Source organism: Apodemus sylvaticus, chromosome 23 (genome assembly GCF_947179515.1).
Source record: "Apodemus sylvaticus chromosome 23, mApoSyl1.1, whole genome shotgun sequence".
In the NCBI taxonomy this organism is placed as follows: Eukaryota; Metazoa; Chordata; class Mammalia; order Rodentia; family Muridae; genus Apodemus; species Apodemus sylvaticus.
Genome location: NC_067494.1, coordinates 12,940,533 through 12,964,417, shown reverse-complemented (window position 1 = coordinate 12,964,417; position 23,885 = coordinate 12,940,533). Strand labels below are relative to the sequence as shown.

Sequence of the window (23,885 nt, the reverse complement as noted above, 5' to 3'; positions counted from 1 at the left end):
ATTGACCTACTCTGTGGAGGAGAAGGACGGTGGGTCCAGGGATTGCAAGTTATGATGGAAACCAAGACGCAGAACTGTGGGAAAGGGAGTTTGAGGACCCTGGAAGGCTGGGTGGGGGGGCTTTGGGCTGTGAAGGTAAGAGATGCAGCATTCTAGACAGAGTTAGGATCATGAGTATCTGCTGACCCAGATGGCTCTGTATCAGACCATTTAATCTTGTCCTGCTTGGATGTAGCATGGGGGACATTGATATGGGCCACCAAGGCAGGCCAGGGATCAAATGTGTGGATTAACGACCCATGAAGTCTGATCAGGCTGCCTGTTTCTGTTTTGTTTGTATTTGACGGAGGTTAAGCCCTTTAGAATAGCCAGGTTCTATTTTTTGCATCGCCTGCCTTTTAAAGTGGTGTGTTTACAATCCCAATGAGTTAATCATTATTTCTAGATGAAAGGTCAGAGAATTTCTAAAATGTTTTCAGCTTCTTAGTGGAATAACTCTCTATCAGTGTCTTCTCTGGGTTAATGATAAAGCCTGTATGCACACTGCCAGGGGATAGGTGCTCTTCTTCCAATGCAGAGACTTCCCATGCATTGTGGGTAGAGGTTGCATGACTTCCCATGGCTATGATATGTTATGGGAAGCTTGAGGTGTGTCTCTCAACATGTGTGTTTGGGCTGTCAGGATCAAGCTGGGAGGAAGGTCTGACACACTCCCCCAACAGTCATGGCCTACCTGGGCTCACTGACCAGACTTATTACCAAGCAGTGAAGGGAGGTGTTGTGGTCCTTTTTATGAGGATAAGACCTTCTGCTTCCCTGTCTTTATTTCTATGACAATCTGGATGATGGCGGAGGTACCTTTAACTCCTCAATCGCTTTGGTTTGTTTTTCCAAAGTTACCTGATGATACCAACAGTTTTTAAAGCAGGGCCCAGAAGGGAATTGGATCGTTCACAGGACATGCCTCGAACCACATTCTCCCCAGTGCCTTTTCTCATTAATGCATATTAGTGTTTACCAGGCCGTCATCGCCATGCTCCCACTCACTGTGCAGCTCAGGGCAATGACCTAGTTTAGAAGATTAATTAGGTTAAGCCACAGTGTCCCCACTCCACACAGACTCCCACACAGGCAAAGGCCCAGTGTCTTGCTGGGTTGTGAGGTCTGCAACCCCCTTCCTTTGATGATGTGGTCGTGTTTGTTGGGGTGCCCCGTTTGGGCAACTTGATTCTGGGTGACTTTTGGTTTTGATCATCAGAATTCTGTTTCTTAGATAGTCCATCTTAGTTTCATTTTCTGTGTCTGAGATAGCCAGATCATCTTGTTCCTACCCAACAATTCCAGTGAAAACTAAGCATAAATACCAAGGTCTAGCCACTGCAGTACCAATCCAAGATTCTGGAGCCATGCTAACAACAAAGAGATTCTCCTAGCATATATTCATTCTTTTGGAGACACATTGGCTATGGTTTATGAGATTTTTATGAGTATGAGTCCATTATCTGCACAGGCCATGAAGAATCAACCAACTTCATTATCAACCGACATTGCGTTTTGATGTGCCAGGTCCCTGAAACTCTTAGAGGTTAACTAAAGATATATGACTTTGCTAACATTCATTGAATTTGAGGGCTAAAAATTGTTCTAAGTGTTGTCTGGCTACATTTCATACTCTCATTATAGCCCTGTAACAGTAGAGAACTGAGGAGATACAGGAGTATCTCACTGTAGAATTCTCTCTCCAATGAGTGGGAATCTGTTGTTGACAACTGATGCATAGCCAAGATTTATGGATTTCCAGATACTAGCTACTTTGTTGTTCCTTGTTGCACAGGCTATAGCGATATCCAGATACTAGTTACTTTGTTGTTCCTTGTTGCACAGGCTATGGTGATTTTCAGATACTGGCTACTTTGTTGTTCCTTGTTGCACAGGCTATGGCCATTTCCAGATACTGGCTACTTGGTTGTTCCTTGTTGCACAGTCTATGGCCATTTCCAGATACTGGCTACTTGGTTGTTCCTTGTTGCACAGGCTATGTAGATTTCCAGATACTGGCTACTTGGTTGTTCCTTGTTGCACAGTCTATGGCCATTTCCAGAGACTGGCTACTTGGTTGCTCCTCCTTGCACCAACTATCTAGACTATGCCTGGAGACATTCCCTCTACTCACCCATTAGCTTCTGGCTTTGTGCAAGGGAGCTCAGGCTTTAGATCACGTGGCCCCGTTGCCACCTCATCTCATCTACTCTATCATCTGGGGTCAAACCTGCCTTTCTAGCTGTAAAATAGGGTGATGCTATCTACATCACAGATTATTTCAAACTTAGTTTTAATTCATTGCAAGCAACTTAGAACTATACTAAAGCATTATAGGGACTGTGATATAAATTTAAGGATAAACATTAAACTCAGTCATTAACATCCTCCATTAATTCCTGTAGTGTTTTGAAACATAAAGAAATACTTGGTATTTGAAGTCAGTATTTTGAATGCTGTTATTGATGTTGTTAATAGTATTTTGAATGTTATTTCGGTTAGTGTTTAGTTAAGGGTTTTGTATACTAAGTTTAGTGTTTGACTTTTGTTCAGGGAAGTTTTCAAATACTGCATCTGTTATTTCCAATAGCTGCAATAGGGCGTGGACATCAATGGTTGAATGCATAAAGATAGTGAAGCAATTCTTTAGCCAGAGAAGGGAGGAAGGTAATTTTATCATTTGCTACAATGAGGATGAATAAGAGGGTATTGTACTAAGTGAAATAAGGTGGGGACAGAGCAGTAAATATCATGTGATCTTACTTATATGCAATGTGAAAACGCTGAAGTCCTAGGAGCAGAGAGCAGGATCATGGCTGCCAGTAGACAGAGGGGGAAAGGCTTCAATGGCTACAAGGTTTCGCCTAGACAGGGAGAATAGGCTCAAGAGACCCATGTATACCACGCAATGACAACCATCACAGTATATTGTACACATGAAAAATTGCTGAGAGTATATATTTTGTGTTCACACAAAAAAATGGTATGCTAGATAATGTATCTGCTAATTAGCTTCATTTAGTCACTTCACAACTGTACATGTTTCAGATCATTATTTTTTATACCTTGAATACGTGTATTGTTTATTTTTACAACTAAAAAGTAATTTAAAAAAATCTTAAATTTAAAGCTGGCATCAGTTTAAAGTTACAACTTTTTAATTTCTATGAACTAAAACTGTACAGTCTGGTAACGTATACAATAAAATATATTTCTCTTAAGTAAATTGTATTTTTTCCATTATATTTCTCATAGTTGTGAACATTGACATTAGGAGTAATTTTAGGGTCCCAGTGCGCAGGCGCCGAGACCCCTGACCTGGAAGAGACTAATCTTCTGAGCCCATGTGTTTGGTTCAGCATGGCGGAGATGAAGAGCCTCACGAAACCCAAGCCCGTGTCTCCTGCAGAAACACCACAAGGTGACCACCACAGCCTGTTGAAGCACAGCCTCGAGTTTTTGGATTTCTGAGACGTCGCAAAGCCTAAACAGGAAGTGTGGCTCCAGGCCATGGAGAAGTTGTTGGCGTGCTTGCGCACAAGGCCAGTGATTCGGAGATGAAAATTAGGCCCCTGAAGCGCCTAATCCCTGGGTCTACTAGGGTGGGCCGAGAAGCTGCTAGGCCCTGCTACAGCCTGGCTCTGGCACAGCAGTTGCAGTCTTTTGACAACATTCCATTGTGTGACATCCTGAGTCAGATACAAGAAAAATAGAGTGTACAAGCAGTGAACGAGGCAATGCTGCGGCCCACTCTTTTTGCAAACCTGTTTGGAGTGCTAGGCCAGCCCTCTTCCGGTCAGGCCACCCAGGGAAGGACAAAGAGGCCCTGATGAAGTCCGTGAGATCGCTGACGATCCTGTCCCATCACCACAACCACTTACAGGGGCTGCCAATAAAGGCTCTGGTGGACATCCTCTCTGAGGTCCCAGCGGCCATGTTCCAGGAGATCCTGCCCAAGGTCCTCAAGGGTGACGTGAAAGTGAACCCTGCTCTCCCGAGCACTTGGGAGAGCCCTTCCGCTTGGCTCAGCAGAGGTTGGGCCACTGATGGGCTCGGTTGACCTATTCTCAGAAGACAATATTCCCAGTCTGGTGAACATACTGAAGGTGGCAGCCAACTCTGTAAAGAAGGAGCATGCACTGCCCGGTGTGACTCTGGACCTGCCCCGCCTGGCAGTTAAGGAGATCAGATTTGAACTGTTCTGGAAGGTGGTTTTGGAGGAGGAGATGCTGAAGAATCCATCCTGGACATCCAGCTACATGTGTTTCCGCCGACTGGGTGCATCTCTGCTTCTGTCAGGAGAGCTGTTGCAGTTGGTGATGCAAGGAGACTTGACCCGCCATTTTGGGGAGAACATGGTCATTTCTAAGCTCCAAATCCTATTCATGCTCATCCCAGAGAATAAGTACCTCTAGGGTACCTTCCTAGAAGGGTGCCAGGGTGACCCTAAGTGGAAGTATACTATGATGGTGGCTTTTCCAACCATCACCAATCAAGGTCTCCCTGTCATGCCTGCCTTCTGGTGTGTCACACGGTTTTTGAATACTGAAACCCTGCAGAACCATGAGTCCTGGTTGTGGGACATGTTCCTACAGCCTGACCTGAAGTCCTTGGTTGGCTTCAGCACTGCCAACCAGAAGAGAGCTCAGGACGCCATGTTGAATTTGCCTGAGCAAACTGTATTGCAGCTCCGGAAGTGGATCATCCGCCGCCTGGTCGGCCTTGTAGATCGTCTGTACCTGGAGAAGGATGACGCTGTGGTTGAGAAAATGGCCAGGTTTTGCTTGTCTCACGCCCTCTTTAAGACAAAGAAGGCTACTCCGCAGATCCCAGAGACGAAGTAGCACTTCTTCCCTTTGGAAGACCACAACTATGGGGTCCTTGTCATTGCAGCTATTGTGAAGTGGCACCCTGTGTAGAGGCTCTGCACCCCCACAGGGAGAGGCTCATGCAGCAAGCTGGCAACCAAGCTGATGTCTCTGTTGCCCTCTACTACTTCAGTGCCTCTCTGTACCTGCTGCAAGTCCTCAAGAGCAACACCACTAAGAGGCATCAAGATGTCAGAGGTTACAGAGAGCTGACACCAAGCCCCAGCCCAAGGACTCAGAGGACTAGACTGCTAATTGCTTAGACTTGCACTTTGTAACCTAAGTGTATTCAGCATCACCGGAATCTCTTCTGACTAAGTGTTGTTGTGGATGGGCCTGGTGCTGTTCTTGTGAGCCAATCCCCTAATGGATAAAGGAGCCAATCACTGGGTGAGTAGATGGGACTTCCAGGTTGGATGGAGGAAGAGAGGAAGCAGGAGAGAGTGACTTCCTTTTGGAACCAGGACTGCAGAGGGGTAAGATGTAGCTCCTAGAGTTTCCTAGTATCATGGCGGATCCACAAGGATCTGCCACTAGAGGGATCAGATTTTAATTAGACTTATACGATTAGGTTTTAGTTGTTATGCCCAGAGTTGAGATACCATTGTTTCTGAACTAAGTTTGTGTTGTGTTTTCCTTCACGGGGTGGCTTGTCTGTGTTCAAGAGGGAGAGATATGGCGACAAAGAGTGGGTTTGCCAGATGTGTACCACAAAGGCCGTGGGGGATTTGAAGCATGAAGTTGGCCTGTTAGTGACCTGCCACTGGGAACCTGGAGAGCTGGTGGAGCTCTGGTCCAGTGAATCTCCATGAATCTCCAGTGCATGGCCAGATAGGCCACCAGGGCAGAGAATTAGAGGCACAAGTGCAGGAATGAGCCAGTTTGACCTTTTTGAATCTTTCACTCAACAAAGCGTAGCAGTCCACTCACAGTCCCCATGTTCCTCAGCCTCTTCTCCCAATACCTGGTGATCTGTAAGAACCTGTTCCTCATCCTGGTCCAGCATGTGGCTGGCCCATCTTGGCCCTTCCATCAGGCCCAGGGGTGTCTGCTACTCCAGAAGAAGATCTTAGCTACACGGGAGCAGAGGGTATGTTTTGAGGATCCTGAGTGGGAGCAGCTGATTACCCAACTCTTAGAAAGGCCACCGGGACCCTGCAGACTCTTTGGGAGCACCAGGGAGAGCATCAGGGGGAGCACCAGGGAGGACCAGAGGAGCATCAGGGAGGACCGGGGGAGCACCAGGGAGGACCAGGGGAGCACCAGGGAGGACCATGGGGAGCACCAGGGAGGACCAGGGGAGCACCAGAGAGGACCAGGGGGAGCATTAGGGAGGACTAGGGGGAGCATCAGGGAGGACTAGGGGGAGCACCAGAGGGAGCATCAGGGGGAGCTATCCATCTTGGAGCTGCTGAATACTCTCTTCAGGACAGACAGTCACAAGAAGAGCTGTCTGTGGACCTCACTGCTCTCTTGGGCATGCTTCAGAGAAAGCAACAGAGGCTGCATCGAAGCTTGCAACAGGAGAATCACTCATCTGGCTCCAATCCCCTTTATGGTCTCTACCGGCAGGCCATGAAGATATTAGGAGTCCGGCATCCAAAGTCAGAAAAGAAGAATGCCAAGGACACACCTAGCGACGCCCAGAGTCCCATCAACACAAAGCAGAAGAAAGAGGAATTCTTGCCAGAGACCAAGAGTTGAAAGAAACTTAAATCTGAGGGTCCCACACCAGGAAAGAGTGCTGCCTCCCAGCAGGATGCAGTGACACCGGGTGCCACGCCTGCTGCCACTGGTGAAGACCAGCCCCACCCCAGCACAGGCACGGAGAACAGGAAGGGGGTGGAAGCCACTTCAGCCCAGATGAATGGGATAACTGTGGCCAAGACTCTGGCTCCCAGTAACCCCACCCTAAGTCCCAGCACCCCTGCCAAGACCCCAAAACTGCAGAAGACGAGAGAGAAGCTGTCACAGGTGAGTGGAGTCACCCCTGTGTCCCCTTACCCCAGGGAGCCTGAAAGCAAAAAGTATCAGAAGGCTCTCAACATAAAAGAGGTCATAAGGAAGCCCCCAAGTCTGTCCTGACAAAGAAAAGAGCAAGACTGTCTCTGGCAAGCAGGAGCCCCAGCCTGGTACAGAGCGGGCTCGAGAGAAGGAGAGTGTCCAGGAGGACAATGCAGACACCTTGAGTGTGCATGGTCTGTTTCCCTGTCATCAGCAGAACTAGAGACTCCCTATTTTTCACCAATATTTTAATATACAAGCCATGGTGTATGATACCAAAAAAGGGGGAGTAATTTTAGGAAACACAGTTAAACTTTCAACATGTTTATTTTTCTTAAAAATTGTATCTGATGTGATTCTGTTCAAATTGCTAGCACTGTGCTCACTAGGAGTTGTCCACCTCAGCAGCAGTGCTCTGAGCGCATGCGCTCATTGTTTAGCCTGTCGCTTTCGTAAGGAAACCGATCATTTTCTGTTGGCGTCTCAAGAAAGTTTTAACGCATCTTTTTTTCTTTTCTGAAGCTTGCCACCACTGGTATATAGAACCCTCCTAGCAGGCCTCCAGTAACTAATCTTGTCTAGAAAAAGTCTCTTCCACCCCGAGGAGGGAGGGGCAGACACCCACAACTGAAGATGGAGACCCTCAGTATTGTGACCTTCCTGTCTGTTAGCAGAGGCAGTAACAGTTTATTCTAAGTACGTAATGCTGAATACTATCAGAAAATCAAAGCTGCGATTCTGATTTTTGTTCTTCCACATTTATAGTTGTCTTGTCTTTAGAATCATTTAATTAAGGGAACTGAGTTTTGTAAGGTCGCTGGAGGATCAGGCTATAGTCTGGGCCTCCGCGAGTGACTGCCAACAGACTCAGCCGGCCGTGCGCTCAGTAGGCTGGCGGACCACAATTGGGAAAGCGGAGAATGGGCAGGCACCAGTGAATTGTTGACTTTAAGAAAACAGCACATGGCAGCAATCCAGGCATCACAAAACTTTTGGCACAACATCCTCTCGGAATCCGTGAAGCCAGTGATGGAGTATTAAATGTTACTGTAGAAAACCCAACATCTCTCTCTGTCTGTGTCTGAAACATGCGCAAACAAAAATAAAGCAAACCCTCTACATAGATCAGGCTCGTTTTAGAAAAACAAGCCAACAAACAAACACCAAAGCTGAGTTTCCCCGAGTGAAAACACTAACCACGGTCAGACTGTTGGGAGGCTGCTGTGCTTTGGTGGAAAGAGAAATATGTCTCATCTGTCCCAACGGAGCCTCAAAGGCGATCTGCAGGGACACAGCTCGATCACCGGCTGAAGCCTTCACCCGGCTCTCAGTCCCTCTGTAAGCACATCCATCCTGCTAAGTCTGCCATGCAGAATGGGAATATAACCGAGACAACTGCTCATCTGCATATTTGGGCTTGCGTTTGTTCTAGTTGCTCTCTTCCCAGGTCACCAAATGTCTTGCATAGTAACTTATATCAAACGCATTACTCCCAATGTTTACGTAGTGAATGAACAACAAATTCATTAATGCGGTCTTGGGGTAGATAATGGCGTTATCTCTGGTAGCCTGAGAGGGGATATACTGTTTGGCCACTTGGGCTGCTGTATAGATAGAACCACATTGTATGCAGCTGCAAGGGGTGGTTAAGTGTTCAAACCTGACCTGAGAAGATACTTTAAAAATTGTTTTTTTTTTTTTTTTAAAAAAAACTGATTGTAGCAGTATATCTCTGATTTCAACATTGGAAAGGCAGGAGGATCATAGTCTAGAGGCCAACTGGGAATACATATAATATTCAAGGTCAGTTGTAACAGCAATGTAAGACCCGATCTCAAAGCCCCCAAAAGATACCATGTAGTTCAATTGGTGGAGCCCTTACCTATCAGCATAAGGCTCTGTGTTTAGTTCTCAGCACCACAAACAAACAAATAATAAACCCTAGACAATTCTGGTTTGTTTCCCATCTTACAGTTTCCTAAAGCAGACAACAGAATGGTTGTTATTAATATTTGGTCCATAGAAGGCAGGTTGAGGGCAAAGACGTCTTAGATCTGAAGAGCAATCTAAAAGCATGGTTTCTTTTGAGACCGAACTCCTAAAATGGGGAACAAGGGTTGGGAGTTTGGAACCCATTAATGTCGTCCAAATAAGTGAATGAATAAAGGAACACTCAAGACATTGGTAAAGTGCTGAGTTTGTACATGTGCCATGCTGTGAATGTCCTGTCCTCTCAGAGCCCAGTATGACATCAGAATATACAAACTAAAGGACTACTTCAGTTATGGTATCTAGCCCTGACTGGCTGTCACAGAAAAAGAGGTGGCCCTGTGGTTGGGCCTGGAAGGTGATAAAGCCTTAACTATCAGCGAGATACCCTGCACCCCCATCACATCAGAAAGCTTCTAGGATCAGATACATTTGTCTCCAAAGACTTGGGCAAAACGATGGTGGGTCCCAGCAGGGAGTTTAATGAGACCAGTAGCCTTGACACTGGAGGAAAGCAGGGACCGGTAGTGGACTGAATGTTGTTCCCAGCTGGGAGGAAGGCTTGCTTTTGGAAAGTGGGAATTTAATGAACTCTTAGTTTTGTAACAAACAATTGTGATTTAATGACATTATATATCTCTCACCAACAGCATTACCTGCATTCTTTTTGCTTGTTTTAGCCCTAAAGAAAATCCTGGAGCCTAAGGTGTTCCTTGTTCTGTTTTCTTGAATTACTTCATAAAATAGTTATGACCCAAAGGATTCTCTAGCCTCCCAGTGCACAGCTCACGCAAGGCTGACTGCAGCTACCCTGGAAGCCGTTAGTACCGTGTGTGCTGGCATGGCAGCCTCCCTGCCCTGGGAGGATATGTCTTCAGGGTCTCCTTCCTTACAGTGGCTGCAGTCCACAGGATTTTGCTCAGCCTGCCTACTGCGTGGGTGGCATAGTTAGGTCTTCATCTCTGAGCATCTCGGTGGCAGCCCTCGGTGCTCTGGTACCAGAGGCCAACAGATTTGGAACTAGGGCAAATTTTAGCCCAGGCTTATGTTTTCCTTCCTAAGCATTTCCAGTGAAGGAGCAGATTTCCATCCCACTGCAGGCTGTTAAAACATCAGACTAATAAGTTTTCAACAATCTGTCAGTGCAGATCTCCAGCAACAAGCTGGCATTGCCTTTGGATCCTGGCCTCCGTCGTCCAACCCAACCTCAGCCAGTCAAAATAAGAGACACAACAGCAAAAGAGAGGGGAAAAAAAAATCAGATAATCACCTCAAGCCAAGCAGAAATTCTTAACAAATCCATTGTTGCCAATTGCCAACAGCAACTCTGTGGTCTGACTAACCTGGTGTGACCCTCAGGAGGAGCCATCTCTCCAAAAGCTCTAATTAACTATGGTCAGGAGTGGCTTGAACGATATTAATGCCATTGCTATTGGGAAATGAGCCTACCTGCTTTTAACAGCTTTGTTTTTTTTCCCTTCAGTCAAAGAACAAAATGTTAGCTCAATGGCGTATGCTTTCTATTAGAGAACGCCAGCAGCAGCAGTCTCCAGAGAGTCGCTCAGCATTTTATTACAGACCCCTATTTTTAAATGTTTAAAAACTACTTATTATGAACCAAAACTTGGAAAACCTGGTTTCAGCCAGAGAGAGAGAGAGAGAGGGAGGGAGGGACAGAGAGGGAGAGGGAGAGGGAAAAGGAGAGGGAGAGGAGTTAAATTACTAAGCAAATGTCCAGAGTGAACTGTTTCGTCATTCTGACCCCAGGAAGTAGCAGACAGTAGAATGGCTGTGTCCTTCTGGTCGACCTCCTTTGGGGAGCTGCTGGGGCTAGATGGCACACAGGGCTGGAAGCTGGCATGCACTGAAATGCACTGTGAAATCTGCTGTTTTCCCCATGTCAGTAACATGACTCCAGCCTCCGGGCAAGCGTACTTCTAGCAAAATTGCACCTGTGGATTGATGGCCTGAAGCATAGCCGAGACCTCTCTCTCTCTCAAGTGCATCAAGCTATTGCAACTGGGTAAACATCTGGATCCAAGTATTTTGGGAAGAATCCTGGTATGAGCTCTGGAAAACACTGTACATCAGATTCAAATACATAAACTCCAAATCTGAACAGTGGAAAACTTGAGTGAGAATTTTGAAATGCAGTCTAATCTATTATTTATCATCTTAGAGTCTCAAGGGTTGATTACCAGCCATAGTCATAAATGTTTAATGCATACATCGTGAGTTATTAAAGGTGAAGTCGAGAAACAGTAGAAGAAACAGGAAGAGGCATAGGAGGACAGATAAGTAGATATAATGAAAAACATTTAGCAAGTTGAGGTTCAAATCCCAAACCTGGATCTCATTAGTTGTATGAAATGTGGCCCATTTGGCTTATAATTTTGACTCTCATTGTGGAGGTGAGGGATGAATAATACTTACTCATGATAATGATTATTTGTGTGTGTGTGTGAGAGAGAGAGAGAGAGAGAGAGATACATGTGTGTAGCAATTAGAATGAAATGGTCCTATAGGCTCAGGCATTGGAGCCTTGGTTCCCAGTTGGTGAAAATGGTAGAGATTGAGAGGTGTGGCCTTGTTGGAGGAGACATGTCACTGGGGTCAGAGTGGACTTTGAGGTTTCAAAAGCCTATCTATCTATCTATCTATCTATCTATCTATCTATCTATCTATCTATCTATCTATCATATCTATCATATCTATCTATATGTATATATATAGGCTTTTGAAATATATATAATTTGAAATCTATATCTATATCTATATATCTTTTCTAGTTCTGTGTGTATTTGTGTCTGTATGTCTCTCTATTTATCTGCTTCTCTGTCTCTTTCTCTCTCTGTGCATCTCAGTCTGTCTCTCTGTCTATGTTTCTCTGTCTTTCTCTGCCTCTCTCTCTGCCTTGTGCTGGTGGATTAGCTGTGAGCTCTCAGCTACAGCTTCACTGCTGTGCCTGCCTGCCTGCTGCCATGCTCACCACCATGATGGAGTTTAATCCCTGGAACCATGAGCTGCCACACATTTAATGCTTTCTTCTGTAATTTGTGGTATTTTGTCACAGTAATAGATAAACAAGTCAGTACATAAACACTTCAATTCCTCTAGAACCCGTCACCCATCCTTTATGAGTGTGGTTCTGTGGAAGAAGAGAGGGAGATGTAGCACACCCCCACTTGGCTTTGGCTGCATGAGTCGCAGAGCACAGTTCCTTCATCAGTCATAGTACCTGGTGAGGAAATATATTTTGTTCTTTCCATGATGGAAACCGCTCACTAAAGGTGGGAAACCTACAAAGTTTAAGGTGTAGAGAGCAGAGGTGGGTGGGGAATGGATGGAGATGGTCAACCTCCTCCTGTATCCTCATCCCTGCCACTGAGAAAGGGTGAAGGACCTAGCTGAGTTTAGGTAGAGTGTCTTCACAGGCGACCAAGTTGACCACACCCCAGTGGGCATGGGAAAGCTTCAGAAAGATTGTGCGAGCATAAAGGAGAGGCGAAGCAACACTGCGTTACTTTTCAGTTGAGATCGAAGCACAAGATAAGCCTGGAAGGCATTTATTCTAAGCAACATCATAGATGTAAAGTCTAAAGGTGATTAAAGGAATGAAGGGAGTCAAGAGTAGGTCCGAGGGTATGGGGATGATGTAATCATAAGGATCCTGGATCTGAGAAACATGAAGCCTGAAGAAGATTGCAGGATGGTCAAGACCGTGCAGGATTCCACTTAATGAGATCACCACAAGTCATAGATCCTTTGCTCCAGGCAGTAGAGTGTCTCCAATAGTGTTCCTTAAGATTGTATAATGGGAGTACAATTTAATAGCCATGCATACTGAGAAAGCTGTTGTCATATGGTTGCCATGCTTTGGGGTTGGAATATGTTCTGTTCAGTGTGATACCATCTTGTCATTGAATTTCAGGGTGTCACCCCTACAACCTTAATACTCACAGTTGTGACAATCAGCAGTGCTTGGGAGTACTTCCAAAACAGCTTACCATGCCTCCCTTCTGACTTCCTACCTCCCCAAGAGTCCACAGATAAATTTTTTTTTTTAAGGTTTAGTAAATCTTCATGGTTTTTAGGAAGAGGAGATCATAGAAGTGAGAATGTTACTTAGAGTTTCAAATCTGGCATGAATGTATTGTGAAACCATGGCCTTCAAAATCATGCAGAGGGTCAGGATGGGCTGAGTATGGCCTGAAAAGAGGCATTGAAGTAAAAAAGTGGACCCTAAAAGACCGGACAGCTAGGGCCCATAAGTTGCTTTCCCACTCTTTAGAAAGGTATTTCCCCCTCTGGAACTGTGGAAGAGTTTGCTGTATTTCAGAAAAGAAACCATTCCTTTACTCATTTATTACAGAGAAAGAGGGAAGAAGAAGAAGAAGAAGAAGAAGAAGAAGAAGAAGAAGAAGAAGAAGAAGAAGAAGAAGAAGAAGAAGAAGAAGAAGAAGAAGAAGAAGAAATAGACAATATCAGCAATAACCCCAGATCTTTGCAGAGGCGTTGTCATGATTCAGAGACTCACCATACCCCATCCAGACTGCAACTGAAGGGTTATTTACCCAGGACAAAGGAGTAGTTACAACGGGATCTTTGCAGCCCAGTGCCACAAGGTTTCTGTACATAAACCAACAATTAAATGTAATCCTATATACTTACAGTTTTAAAAGAAATTCAAACCAGTTCTTGGAACTAAAGAAGCCAGCACTAGAGAAAATGACTTCCAGAACATGAAACCCAACATGTGAACACGGGACCTCGGAGCCACAAAAAAAAAAAAAAAAGCCTTTTCCATGGGGAAAAGGGCTTGTTGTATAACTAACTGCAGGAGACCAAAGACTCAGATATTCTCAGGGACAATCAAACGATTACTGGTCAAGTTATATTGGCCATTTTCATAAGGACAGCTCTGAGACTCAGATTTGGTCTTGAGCAGTCTATAAATTATACTTGAAATCAACCACCAGCTAGAGCCGAAAAATTCAGTATCTCAGAAAGTGACTGACAGACTTAATGAGCTTCAGGTGAGCATGAAACACTGGGTATTGTGCAGATGGTTTTATTCTGTGTTGATATTACATATTTAACCCTGCCATACAACTTTGACAAAGCAAACACTTGAAAGACATCTCATTTTGACTCTCCCTCTCTTCACTAAGATAGGAATTTTTCTCTAATTTCCTGCTATTCTCCAATACCTAGATGAAGTTATATAATTAAATTCTCAATGAATATTGCTCAATAGACTGAATGAGTGAGCTGGCATAAAAGTATACAGACACGTTTATTGTTACATTGTAGTCAAGTTAAAAGCTGCAGGATGCTGAGATTCTTAATAGAAAAACGTGATTATGTATAAGTTCATGTGAATGCACAAATGTATGCATATGAATGTGTGTGCATATGTGTGTGTATATGTGTGTGTTCATGCAGGCGTGTGTGCCTGTGTACAAGTGTGTGTGTATGCATGTTTGTGCATGTGTGAATATATATGTGTACCTGTGTGTGCATGTGTGTGGGCATGTGCATGTGCGTGTGTGTTTGTGTGTGTGTGTGAGAGAGTGTGTGCTGAAGACTGAACCAGGCAATATCTGCACTCACAGCAGAATTATACTTTAAAATAAATTGAGTTGCGAGTTTGAGATTGCTGTGCATGGAATTTACTGTGAGTGCCATCGATGAAGTCTCACTTGAGGGTAAAGATTTCTCAAAGTATTATAGTTTTAAAGTATAATTCTCTATGGAAAACCAGCAAATGCTGTGTGTGTCTTTCTAGTCCCAGGTCCCTGCAGACTATATCTAGATAGTGACTTCAATCATGCATTGAAGAACTTCTGAGGTACCGCTGTACACCAAACATTTCCAGATGCCACTGTTCAAAGTTGCCATTCAGATTCCATATTTATATAGCCTAGGCTTGCAATTTGAAGACTAATGAATTAATAAAGTGGGATTAATATGCATTATTTTAGCACCTTGATATACATTTCTAAATCTTGTAGCTTTTTTTTAAATGGCAAATAATACCAAAAGTGAAACAAAGAGATAAAATTGGTTTTAATTTGTCAAGATTCATACCAGGAAAGTAGTGGCAATGCCTCCTTAACCCATAAGATATTTCAAGCATTTGAGTAGAAGGTTGTATAAGGGCCCCTTGGGGCTGGCTCATAGGTTCTGCTTTGTTATGAGGTTCTGCTTTCTGCTTCAGGGTGGTCTGCACCCTCTTCATAAGCAGAGGCAACTGTTGATTCTAATGTGAATTTTTATTAGCATTCATGTTCTTGTGGGAGAACTTAGTAATGAGAATGCAAACACCAAAGAGGTGGAGCCTCAACAGAGATGAACAATAATGGTCTGTCATTGATTTACCTGTACATTGTTAAAACTTGGCCAGGGGTAAATTTATTCCATGGGGGTCAGAATATTATAGGGCATGAATAGAGGTCTCTTTAAGAAAAGGAGGAGAAAATTATAGGATCTGGAGAGAGGGGTCTCTTTAAGCAAAGGATTAAAGCAAGCAGGAACAAGAGTCATGGTGTCTTGGAAACTATCAATGAACTTGGTGGAAGAATTTAGGAATTCTGATGATCATATTTGGTCAGCTTGATTAGCTCTGGGATTAATTAAAAGACAAACTTCTGGGTGAATTGATGAGGGTATTTCTGGAAGAATCAACTAAGTGGGAAGAGACTCCTCTAGAGGATTCAACACCTTCCAACACTGGCCCAGACACAAAGAACTTTGAGGGAAAGGGAGAGCTGTGTTTGCCTGCCCACTTTCACTCCCTGCTGGTGAATGCATCTACCTTCTTGAAGCTGCAGCTATTGCCATCTGTTGTTGATATTGGACCTTACTGCTTCAGCCTTCTAGTGTAGACTTAAGACCAGCAATTCTTCAGGTTTTCAGTGTCAGACCAGGACTGTTAGGTGTAGCAGATTTAAGAGCTTTGAGGTCTTCAGCTTCTACAGTTTACATATAGGCACTGTTAGACTACCCACCCAAGATTCTGTAAGCCAGTCTGATAAATCTCCTCTGTAATATATATTCATTGAGTCAGTTCTGTTTCTCTAGAGAGCCCTGACTAATACACTTCCCTAAGTTATTGTAATGCATGTACATGTATAGTACATGTATAAACTCTGTTTAGCATGTTCTTCTCCATACTCCCCAATCACCTCTTTACACTTCTACTTTAATTTAAAAAATTTCTTAGACTGTTCTGCATGTGGGTCTAATTTATTTTTATATCCCACTCTGACTCTGGAATAGAGTATATATTAATGTGTAGATATTTGTTTACATCAAAGCTAATAAAGTATTTAATAAGCACCTTTTTAAAGTCTTAATGATAGTCTACTTAAGTGACCCGAAAACCTCCACCAGAGAACTCCTACAGCTGATAAACAACCTCAGCAGAGTGGCAGGTTATAAAATCAACTCAAGCAAATCAGTTGCCTTCCTATACTCAAAGGATAAGCAGGCTGAGAAAGAAGTTAGGGAAATGACTGCAGAAGTTTTGTGCTTGATACCCATGTTCTATTGTGATATAATTTTTTTTTTAATTTTACAGAGATTACCACCCTCCATACTTATCCACCTCCATACGTTCATACTGCAAGGGGTGTGAACCTATCCAAAAGCCTTCAGTAAAAGCCTCAGAATGTTCTCTCAGTAGTACACAGTACGTAGCACTGAAGCAATGAAGAGCTGAAATTGATGAGTAAAGGTCTAGAACTATGGAACCTAGTTCAAAATAAAGATCAAAAGTCATAATTTGTTTGTGTTTTTCAGTTAACTGCTTATTGGTACATACCCTCATGTGAGATGATTATTGACCTTTGGTTTATTTTAAAATTGTGGCCTGTGTTCTTCTTTTATGTTTTGAAAGGAATGCAGTGTCTTTCCTGGCCTTTCGCAGAATGCGAATCATTTCATGTTAAAAAAAAGGTAAGAAATTTAGTCCTATTGAAATGAGAGTTTCGACTATGTGGTTAGTTGAGCTGGTAATAACATTTTCTCACAAGGAAACTGTTTTGATGGTCCAGAAAGTCATTGTGAAGGGGCTCCGCTACAGGTGCCCTTGAAAAGTGAAATATGGCATGCTCTCAATTACATGCACAATGCCAACAGTCTCAGAAGTCTTGCTGTGGTGAGGGAATAACAAATGGATGTATCTTGTAGTCTTTGCGATGCATGGCCCGCTAAGATACCCCCTCCAGCTAAATATCCTGACAATAAATTCTATGGCATGTTTAGTTTTGGCAGAGAGTCTCACATATCTGAAGCAGGTCTCAGTACACACACACAAAGGTGACCTTAAACTGCTGGTCCTTCTGTCTCTACCTCACCAGTGCTGGGGTTACTGTCATTACCATACCCCGTTCGTGGAGAGCTCAGGATTGTGCCCAGGGCCTTGTGAACACTAGACAAGCACTCTACCAAGTAAACCACATCTCTGGTCCTCGCCTGTTTGACCCTACCTCAGTTGTGTAAACCTGAATCTAAGGTGTCTCACTTGATTCCACCAGCACCCCAGCTTTTCTAATACCCACGGCCTTTTTTCCCCACCTCAGAATAATTTAACACACGTTCAAGATCTGTTTATCAAACCCACCCAGCTTTCTTCATGCTCTGCTACTCCTCAGTCCTTGCAGTACCCCAATCTTTTGCTTAGGTTTCTGTATAACAAAGAACCTTCTATTTGTTAGTATTGCCCTGTTCCATTCTGATTGCCACAGGAAGCTAGGATGCTCTATGACTCTCTCAGTTGTTTGTTTCCCAGCTTAGAAGTCTGACTCATATTCTTGATTCAGCACATATTGTCTAATGGTGTTGACTCTTGCTTTTCAATCAGATGCTACTTTGGGCTTTCCGCAACTACTTTCTGAAGTCCTTTCTTCCGCTTCACATCTGAACTCCCACGTGCCTCCCAAGCAGCTCCTCCTCAGCCATCCTTCCAGCTACCATGGTAGCTGGTCCTCCTGGGGGCTCTCTTGAGCTGCAAAGCTCTGTCCAGACCCTCTTTTGAGAATCTCACATAAGGGATCATCTCATGTATAAGGGGGGGTCTCTCATATAAGGGATCATCTAAATTTTCCTTAAAATGAGTCATATACCTAATGCTCAGGGAACAGCATGGAAGAAGTACAGAAGGAATGTAAGAGTCAGAGGATCAGGGACTCCGTGTCTCCTGGTAGAAACTACACTCTGGAAGTTGCGCCAAAAAAGCCACCTAAACATAAGCTGAACAAGGACCACACCAACACATGTTCTAAGGTGGACAGGGGAAAGCCCATAGGCCTCAACCCTACACAAAGAACTACAGGCAACTAAGGAGAGTTGAGAGTGCACACTATCCAATACCCAATGGTCAGCCCACAGAGCATACACACAAGTAATATTATACAGACCAATTGGGTTATAGTTATTCATTTAGGAATACATATATACATACACGTACACATACACATACACATATACATATACATATACATTATACTGGCTGGTTTTGTGTGTCAACTTGACACAGACTGGAGTTATCACAGAGAAAGGAGCTTCAGTTGGGGAAGTGCCTCCATGAGATCCAGCTGTGGGGCATTTTCTCAATTAGTGATCCAGGGTGGTGCCATCCTTGGGCTGGTAGTCCTAGGTTCTATAAGAGAGCAGGCTGAGCAAGCCAGGGGAAGCAAGCCAGTAGGAAACATCCCTCCATGGCCTCTGCATCAGCTCCTGCTTCCTGACCTGCTTGAGTTCCAGTCCTGACTTCCTTTGGTGATGAACAGCTGTGTGGAAGTATAAGTGGAATAAACTCTTTCCTCTCCAACCTGCTTGTTGGTTATGATGTTCGTGCAGGGATAGAAACCCCCAACTAAGACACATGTTATGAAAAGAAGCAATGAATTCAAAAGGAAACAAGAATGGGTATACAGGAGAATTTAGAAGGAGGAAAGGGAAATAATTTAATTTTAATCTCAAAAATAAAATAAATAATTTTTGAAAGTATGATATAAAGTGCATTGAATATCCAACTCTGATGGTCGTAAAAGTCGTCCAGTGTGTTTGTTAAAATGGATGCTCCTGGGCCAGTCCTGGAATTTTCCCAAGAGGAGAGGGTAAGGAATCAGACTTTAAACATCTGGGAGACACTTTGGGAAATGCTACTGTTGGTGTTCTTTGCTGTTACTTAAAGAAAGTCTGGTGAGGGGGCACTGTGTGCTATCAGAGGTGTGACCTGGGCTGGTTCTGACCTTGGGAAAATTCCTTAGCTTTCGTCTCTCCACTGTCAGGGTGAGAGACTTGGGTAGTTCTTCCTTAACTTCTTGAGGTTCTAAAGCGTCTGGTTTTACATACACTGATTTTATGATGAGCATAGGCCAATAGTGTAAAAAGTGGACCTCATACTGGTCCAGTTCCGCTTGGCTCTGAAACAGAGGTAGACATTTTGCTATACATGGTCCTTTGACTTATTCTAGTATTTCTTTCTCTTTTTTTTTGTTCTTTTTCATTTATCTTTATTTTCTATATTCTTTGTTTACATTCCAAATGATTTCCCCTTTCCTGTTTCCCCCCCTCCCCATAAGTCCCATAAGCCCTCTTCCCTCCACCCATTCCCCAATCAACCCCCTCCCACTTCTCTGTCCTGGCAATACCCTACAATGCTGCATCAAGCCTTTCCAGGACCAGGGCCCTCTCCTTCCTTCTTCTTGGGAATGATTTGATTCTAGTATTTCTTTTATCAACATTGTTTATATTTTCCTTTGGGAGTTGTAGCTTGAACCCAAGGTCTTATACCTAATAGGCAAATACTCTAGCACTGAGATACAACCCCAGTCATCTAGTAGAATATGATTCGATCAGTTCCATCCCTGTTCTCTTCCCCCCCCCAATTCTTCCCTTTCATACTTCTACTGCTTTCCCTCCCCATGCATGTTTCCTCTCTCTCTCTTTCTCCCTCCCTCCCTCCCTCCCCAGTCCACTTTGCAATGCTAGTATATGCTGGTCCACTGTAGAGTCATCTACCAGAGCCATAGGCAGCTTCTCCTAGCAGCCATCAGTTGCCAATAGCTCTTTCCTAGTGGTGGGATTTGCTGACCCCTTCCCCTAACCACTAGGATTTTGTCTGGCTTGATCTCGTTGGGGTCTTACACCACAGTCACAGCTGCTGTGATAAGGTCACGTGTGCAATTGCCCTGCCGCTTCCAGGAAAAGAACGTTTGCCTGCAGTCACCCACGGTCTCCACCTCTCAGTCTTTCTGCCCCGCCTTCTGCAGTGATCCCTGAGCCTTGGGTGGGGGAGTATGATACTGGGGTCCTGTTCAGGGCTGCACACTGCTTTGGAAGCTTTTGTTTGCTTCATGTTGTAGAGCTGCTCACAAGCAAAGTGAGTCAACCGTATGATAAGTAAATGCGGATGTCTGGAAGTTAGCTCTTACATGAACACATGGCTAATGATTTTTAAAAGAATAATCCTAAATTAAAGAAAAGTCATCCAGATTGGGTAGGAAAAGGAGTTTGAGCATGCAGTGACTAGATGGGTAGCTCGCAGAAATCCTGTATCTGTAACACAAGGGAACAGTTTCAATGATTTTGTTAAAACATTCTTGATCTGACCAGCGCTTACAGTTTAAATAAGACACTATCAACCATCAACCAAAGACACTATGACACTATCAACCAAATTTCTCTGTCCCAGATGAATAAAATCAAAGTCAGTCTCACAGACCACAAGCCTATTGCACATTTATAAATATGCTGGAGAGAGTGCTTCAGCAGACAACATGACTCCCAACCACAGTCTATTACAGGTTGTAGGCGTTGGAGATGTGGTTGGGAGTGAGACCTCATTCCACCTTAGAAAGATAGAGACTTCTCAAAAATACACTCTGTCTAAAATTGATGGACACACACAAACCGCCAAAGACGAGAAAAGCCCAAGTCCAGCCAGTCTCCATCTGGATATAATATAATCCAGTGGAATGATAACAAAATATTATTCTTGGATTATACTCTTGTGTGTTTTATGTGGCATTTCATGGCCGTATGAGGACTCTCCTGTTAGTTTGTTAAAAAATACTCAAAGTTGATATTAATTCGCTCTTCCAGAAAACATCTTATTAATAGCTTGCTCTTTTTCTCTCTTTCCTGGGGGATGGTGGTGCTAGGAGATACACTGAGGACCTCACACATACTGGGAAAGTGGGAAAGTGCTTTACTGCTGAGCTCTGTTCCGAGCCGCACTTGCTAGCCTCATGCAAACAGACTTTTGCTTCTTTTGGAATTTTGTTTTCTACTCGTAGGCAGAAATTAAATCTCTCTCTCCTCTCTCTTTCTCAGTCTCTGTCTCTCTCTGTCTCTGTCCTCACTGTTTCTGTTTCTCTGTCTCTCTCTGTCTCTGTCCTCTCTGTCTCTGTCTCTGTCTCTGTCTCTCTCTCTCTCTCTCTCTCTCTCTCTCTCTCTCTCTCTGTGTGTGTGTGTGTGTGTGTGTCCACACACACACATAAAAAGGGAAAAGGAAGTACTTTCTCTTTGACAGGTACAGTCTGTGCACTTTCAATGTGTCACTGGGATTATTTATGGTTAAGTGCTACTCAAATCCAAAATCTTAAGTAAACTTAAGCTATTCCCTGTGAACAACAACAAATGGGATGAATGTCTACTGCCCCCTACCCCTTTGTGTGTTTTAGTTAGCATTCTGAATTGAACCCTGCATCACACATATGAGACAAGTCCTCTACCACTGAGTCGTAGCCCCTGTCCTCATCACTGTCTTTGAATGACTCGTTGATCGTGGTTTCTTAGACCTGTGAGTCTACCCAGGGACCAAGCTTACAAACCTCAAAGCCAGCATTCCACCAGATGTTTAAAGTGAGCATGACTTCAATGATGTCTGCCCATACTTGTTAAAGTTGTGTCTTTTGCTGTCTACTGTAATGCTAAGTGCAAGACGCCCAAGACTGGACTCTGCACATAGCCCATGGGACCATGCCCCCAAATGAATTCTGATTGGCGAATAGAGATGCTGACAGCCAATGGCTGGGGAGAAAATCCATAGGTGGGGTTGAGGATTTTGTGGGCTTAGAGGAAGGAGTCCATGAGGAAGAGGCAGAAGAAGCTGTCTCGAGATAGAAGAAAGAAATGAAGGAGAGAGCCACCTTGGCTAAGGGCCAAGAGAATGTGGTCCAGAGGGCTGCCTAATCAGAACTAAGAACAGTCCAGATGAAGCACCGTAAGTAGTAACAGGGTCATCGATTAGAAGGTAGATTCTAACAGCGTGGATGGTAGGCAGTTGCCCACCTACTGTGCTGCTTAAGGAATATTTTAAAATATAAAGATTATGTATGTCTTTCATTCAGGAACATAAATGGTCTAAGGCGGGAAGAAACCCCACACCGGGATTATTTAATATTATTTACTACCCACATTGCCCTTGATGGGCACATCAGTGGTGGTGGTCAGACCACAGGAACATCATAACTCTCTAGTTGCATCAAGTAGGATGCAGGTTCCTGTGGTGCCTTGGTGAGCTGCCACTGTAACAGGTGGTGATAAGATGGCACTAATGGACTCTGCCACTGTTAATCTCTGAGAGCCAAGTGCAGCAACACGCAGAAGAATCTTCCAGAAGAATCACTTGGTCACTGCAGTGAATATTAGTTGTAGGGTTACAAATCATACTCTTTTATAGCTATGAAAATCATCAAACTCCTCTCAATGTTTGAGGCTGTGCAATTTTTATACAGTAGTTCTATACTTTCTACCAAGAAGATATTTGATGACTTTTAGACAAAACATAGAGTAAAAGCAGGAAGCTCAGGTTGATACAAAACACGAGCTACCAAGAAAACAACTTGAAGCAATGAAAAAAGTATTATTTGTGAAGGAGAAACACATTTTTCCCTAGGAAAAAAAATCTCATTAAGCTGCTTGCAAGCAAGCATCTCACACGAGTAGGCTGTTATTGGAAAAACATTTACAGTGTTACAGCCAGGAGAATCATAAGAACAAAATGTAGAAGTGATAAATTCGTTCAAGGACTGTATAGTGGCTATTCCTCGTTGTCAACTTGCCTATATCTGGAGTGAACTACAATCCAGAATTGGAAGGCTCACCTATGATCCTAATCTGGAGGCTCAGAGATACAAGTTTCTGACCTGGATCTTGGCATGGAGATCTTGAAGCATAGTGGCTATGAATTCCAGAAGATTAAGACAAGGAGTTCAAGGTCATCTGGGATTAAAGGCACAGCGGCATATGCCTTTAATCTGGGCCACACCTCTGCTGGAGACCTATGTGAAGACATTGGAAGAAGGAAGACTCATTCACTCTTCCTTGCCTGCTTGCCTCCTGGGACTGAGCATCTGCTAGATCCTTGGACTTTCATCCACAGCTGCTGCTGACCATTGTTGGGGAGTTGGACTCTGGACTGTAAGTCATCAACAAATTCCCTAACTATATAGAGACTACCTATATGTTCTGTGACTCTAGAGAACCCTGACTGACACAGAAGTATAATTCAGTTTTCAAAAAGTCAGTTGTTTGAGAGAGTCACTAAGGACAATTTTCCTTCCCCCTTCTGAAGTTACTTGAACACTCTTGCCATACAGCAGGAATGGTGCTTATGTTTCGATTTGGTTGAGGATATGCTACTCCAATAATATGAGTCCTGAGCATTTGAGGCAAGTCATTAGCAGAAAACCTTGCTAACCTTCCCATGCTACCCTGCTCTGATGGCCATAGCATGGGGGGGGGGCATTTTATGACCTTTTTGTGAAGTACATCGTGGTACACTCATTTGCAAGAGGTCTCCCTCTATCTAAAAGACAGGAGCCAAAGACACACCGACGTGGGAAGAACTTGAACTCACAAGATCCTTTGTTTCCTCAGCCTGTTTCAGTTAAATACATATTCTGCCCTCCAGACATGCCCCTACCACTGAGTGCTCTGCCTCAAACCTCATATAGAAAATGCACAAAC

At 43.9% G+C, this 23,885-nt stretch overlaps 1 protein-coding gene and 1 pseudogene across 3 annotated transcripts in view; one reads left to right on the top strand and one right to left on the bottom strand.

Moving 5' to 3' along the window:
• Pde7b (phosphodiesterase 7B) overlaps window positions 1-23,885 on the bottom strand; it is a 342,947-nt gene that overhangs the window by 242,632 nt on the left and 76,430 nt on the right. The gene's annotated exons all lie outside the window — the stretch shown is intronic.
• Window positions 3,400-7,096, top strand: LOC127674185 (myb-binding protein 1A-like; annotated as a pseudogene).